Source organism: Anopheles aquasalis, chromosome 2 (genome assembly GCF_943734665.1).
Source record: "Anopheles aquasalis chromosome 2, idAnoAquaMG_Q_19, whole genome shotgun sequence".
Taxonomy (NCBI): Eukaryota; Metazoa; Arthropoda; class Insecta; order Diptera; family Culicidae; genus Anopheles; species Anopheles aquasalis.
Window position 1 is genome coordinate 57,775,581 of NC_064877.1, and position 5,066 is coordinate 57,780,646.

At 44.1% G+C, this 5,066-nt stretch overlaps 2 pseudogenes; both read right to left on the minus strand.

Moving 5' to 3' along the window:
- LOC126575995 (fibrinogen-like protein A) lies at window positions 1–1,128 on the minus strand (annotated as a pseudogene).
- A 1,244-nt stretch (window positions 1,129–2,372) lies between these two features.
- Window positions 2,373–4,070, minus strand: LOC126576001 (angiopoietin-4-like; annotated as a pseudogene).
- Between the last annotated feature and the right edge of the window lie 996 nt (window positions 4,071–5,066).

The window sequence follows — 5,066 nt, forward strand, 5'->3', positions numbered from 1 at the left end:
CTAACGGATCATCATCCTGCTGTAGCTCATTGCTCGATAGTCGTTTCTCAAAAGAAACCACCAAATTGATTTGTAAGCGGCAGTTTTTTTGTAAGGTCCATTCAAATTTGCATAGAGAAGTGAACTGTGCCACCAGGGCCCTTCGTAAGAAATAGCACAATTAGCACCCTCACCATTATTGCGATCCGCTGTCGAGAACTTTTGCCCCACGAGTGGTTGCAATGAATTTCCTGCAGTGCCATTATACGATCCCACGCTTTTAAGAATATATTGCTCAACCTTACTGCCTACTTGGAATGAATTATAGTGAGCGTACCCGTAGATACCATTAAAATCCTTCACTTCCACCAGCAATTCGCATTTACGCGCCGTCGTCAGTTGATGAATATGCTCCAGTCCGAGCCAAAATTCTTTCCCAACCTCACCAAAGCCGTTCCGATAGTCGGTCCAGTTCCTGTAGAAGTCAACCGATCCGTCGAATCGATGCTGCATTACAATCCACCCGCCCCCAAACTCCATCTGCTCACACCAGACCTTGATCGGCGAACTGGCGTTATTGATGCGTATGAACTACGCTCCGGAAACGTTTGCTGGTGCTTCCTTGCACGATGCGTAGATTCGTGGCTCAATAACCGTCGCTTGCGTTGTTGTCGATGTGCTGGTATCTAGCTGGAGTGGTCTGTAGGAAAACAACGACCGTCCTTGGGTTTTGTAAGACGAAAGGTTCCTCTTCGGGGTGTGGTCAAAGAGTTTCTCACGCAGACGATCATGGTTCGCGCAAGACTTTTGTTGATCAAGGATGACCAGCGAACGATCCTGGATCACACTCATGTTCCTGCCGACGTCTTGCTGAAGGCGATGAATCGCCCACAATAAATCGACGAATGTCATTTCGTTGGTCATACGGTTTCGTTCGACGTCTTCGCGGTGCTCAAACACTTCCATTTGCAGCTCCATCAACTTACTCTCCATTGAGTCAAACCTTTCGAGGAGCTTCTCCAGCACGTAACGTAGGGTTCCATCTGCAGGCGATGCTCCCAGGATGGGGTCGGTGTCTTCAGAACCATTTCTAGTCGCTCTTACGAACAGCAAAGTACCAACCAGGAGAGGGCTGATGATTAACCTCATTGTTGAAAAACAGTTCTTGACGTAGCACAAAAACGAGTCAATTGTTGGTCGACTTGAAACTGTGATCCAACGCTTTTCTGGTCGGCATTTTATACTAATCTGTAGTCCAGTTCTGCACATGTGAGATCGTGCGAAAATTTGCAAATCAAACTGAAGGGCGGATGTGGTTAGCTGCTATTCAAGCAAATCGCGATTCATCCTCTTTGTGGTGGGATGGTTTGATAGACGATCGTAATACATTGTTGCTCTTGCAGGAAGCCTCAACGACATTCCTTAGATAAACATGTGTCCAAACATCATCCTCTGCTGCGGAGGTTCTTGGAAGATAAGCGATTTGCAAGCATTCCCCTGTTTAGTGCATTTGTGGTTGGCGATCGGTCATTTGCATTGCTTCAAACTTGAGCAAGTCTTTTCCAGCCGGCCAAGATAACATCCAGCCAGAGTGTGTCGGGAGACGCAGTTCTTTCGTTTGATAAATTCCAGACGATCGCTTTTTTGGCGACGATTAGCTCTGCATTGAGAACGTCTGATCGCAGCAGTTCTCACGGCTCGAGGAGACCACAGTACTTATCGTTCGTTTCCGCCTGCTCGAGGTCACTGTTTCGATGATAAGCGCCACAGTTCATTGACCCTGGTACAGGAAGGGGAGAGAGAACGTTTGGCAAATAGGGATTTACATCTTTTAGTTCATCGTGAGCATTATGCGAGTGCAGTTCGTGATGATGCGCGATCAAAAATCGAACAGTAAGGTGTTTCTGATAGGTTACAGGGAATTTGGACAACGTGCTAGTGGACCAGTGCCAGTGGAATGGAATGGAGTTGGATTGGAGTTGAATTGGAGTGGGATTGGAGTTGGAGTAGGAGTCAGTGGAGTCACTATTTGATCTATACGGAAGAAAGAACGGAGAAAGCGACATGACATGGCACACAAGACGAGTATGAAGTTCAATTTCTAAAGTAACAATACCACGCGGAGCGTCTTCTGTGCTGTAGATCATGGTGCGAAAGAGTATTTATCGCGTGATGTATTTAGCCTTCTGCCAACTCTGGCTAATGTAGAGTGACGTAATTGACCCAAAATACGTGTTTGCAGACCCCGTTGTGAGGTTTTCGGTTTATTTTACTCTTCAAGCAATTTACCATTCGGTGAAAAGCTTTTTCTTTTAAATGTTTCTTTATTCATATAATGTCCATCAAACATAATTATTCAATTATCAATCACCACGATCAATGCCGGCAGTGTTTCAAAATTCGCGTATCATCATCCTGGTGAAGCTCAACCCTTGATAGCTGTTTTTGAAAGTCCACCACCAAATGGATTCCTTGTCCACAACATTTTTGTAAGGTCCATTTAAATTCGAAAGATTACCATCACCGTACCACCAGGCACCGTCGTTATAAACAGCATACTGAAAATCCGGTGTTGGATCATTATCTCGATCCTTCGTTGAGAATTTCGCTCCCTTGTTGAACTTCGTCATTGAGTCGCCTGCGGTGCCACTGTACGATCCCAGGATTTTCAGGATGTATTGCTCACTCTCGCTCCCTATTTGAAACGCATTGTACCGTGCATACCCATAATTGCCACTAAAGTCCTTCACCTCAACAATCAACTCATGTTTCCAATCCAATATTCCTTGCCGAGGTCACCAAAACCGTCTCGGTATTGGGCCCAGTTTCGGTTAAAATCAATCGAGCCATCGAATCGATGTTGCATTACGATCCACCCGCCACCAAACTTCTCCTGCTCACAGAAAACATTAAACCGTGCACCGTTGTTGACCTGAATGATATACACTCCCGACACTTTGGATGGAACGTTCCTGCACGATGCATAGGAAGGTGACTTGGGATCCGGGGATGTTCTAGGTTGCGATGTTGTAGTTGTTGTTCTTGGTGTGGTGGTAGTAGTAGTTGTTGGAGACGTTGTTGATGTGTTGTTACACTCTATACCGTGCGTAGCAGATGGTGACGTGACAGAATCTGCGGTGCGTGATTTGATGTAAAGCAACGTCTGTTCCAGAGTTTCGTATATCGAAATGTTCTGCTTCGAGGTGTGGCCAAACTGTCTCTCGTGCAGCCGTTCTTGGTTCGCGCAAGACTTCTGTTGGTCAAGAATGGCTAGCGTACGATCCTGGATCACACTCATGTTCCTGCCGATGTCTTGCTCCAACCGGTGGAGAGCCCACAGGAAATCAACGAATGTCTTCTCGCCGGTCGCACGACTACGCTCCACCTCTTCACGATGCTCGTTCAGTTCGATTTGAAGCTTCAGCAACTTACGGTCTATGTCGTCAAATCTGTTCAGCAGCATCTTCAGCATTTGTCCCAAATTTGCCTCTGACGCTGGTGTTTCCCGGATGGAGTCGATGTTTTCAGGGCATTTGCTAGTTGCACCTGCGTAGAATATAGCACAAACCAAAAGAAAACAAACAGTCAGCTTCATTTTTAGCAAATGAAGCCACGAGACAAGGTTGCACTGCAGTTGCGTTGGAACTGTGATCCAATGCCTTTCTGGCCGACATTTTATACCTAATCATAACCTGCGCACATGGTTGAGAGAGGCGAAAACATTGGAGCAAAAATAAAATGATGTATGTTGCTTGGTGGCACACTTCAAGCATATCACGGCAACAGCTGTGCTTAATCTGTTTCCGGTCTACTCGTTTGAAACACGATCATTGTGGAACTGGCTTGCAGAAAGTCTCAACGCTTGATACGGAGTCATTTGCATGATAAGCATTTGCCTCGAGGCCTCTGTGTGACTGATAACCCACAGCTACAGTTTTTTGCGCTCATTGGCACTTGTACATTCGGGAGAAACTGTTTCAAATGTGAAACCAGCTGATAAATGATGATGGTGTGCATATCGCCATCAAATGGCGCCGCGCAGTGCACACATTCAACCTACTCAGGATCATGCGGTCTACAAGCTTTCTCATGGTGTTAACAGACTGATCGGCCGGTAGGAACAGGAATCGCAAAGCAGCCCTCTAAGCGATGTGCGCAAGTCTATCCGGATAAGTCACAGGATAGTTTATCATTTGCTAGACAATTAAGAATCTAATTATTTCTTTCAGGTGACAACAAGTTGTTTTGGTGGCTTCGTGGAGCGGAATAAAACAACTAAAACTCAAATGCAATGATAAAAAAACTGCGGTGAACCGATAGGATCGATGGTAATTTTTATGAGCTTGTTACGTTTATGTCAAAATAAAATAATTTTTGAGCATCAAAAGCATAGTAATACCGCTTTGTTTATGTTATTTTAGCGGACACGGTATGGTAGCAGTGCGTTGAATGCAAAGCAACATGAATGTTACAAATTGCAAGAACCTGTTGGCGACTTCAAATTGGTTTTGGCGACAATCTTTTGCTGGAAAAGTGTAGCAATGTATGACAAGAATTTTATATATTTTAAGGAAACAACAACTAATCAGGATGCCGGGGTTTACCTTCTTGGGATTTGTTATGGCTTTATTTTAATAATGTTAGTTTGACGACAAGTTATGACACATTGTGGAAAGGCTAGTTTGCTTAATAATTAGTTACCAATCAGCAACGGATAAATTGAGAATCCATTTAAATTAAAAAAATTAATTGAGTTTGATAACTGCTTGATAAAATCCAACGATCTTCACACAAAAGCAAGTGCTCCGCGTAACTGTTGTATTCTCATTCCATTGTTTTAAACATTACTTCGTTTTTGAATATTTCATTTAAAATTATATAGATTATGTTGAAAGTTTCGTCGTTGATTCAACAAAGCGAAAAGAGCGCATCCGTTTCCCACAACAGAAAGTTCCACAATTTTATGTATTGTTTCGGCGAATAACTTACAATTTGTTGTGTGCCATCAGCACACGGTTGTACAATACATTGCGGCAATAAAGTAAATGTAACAAACACGCCTATGGCCCCATCTCGGTCGCAGTTTT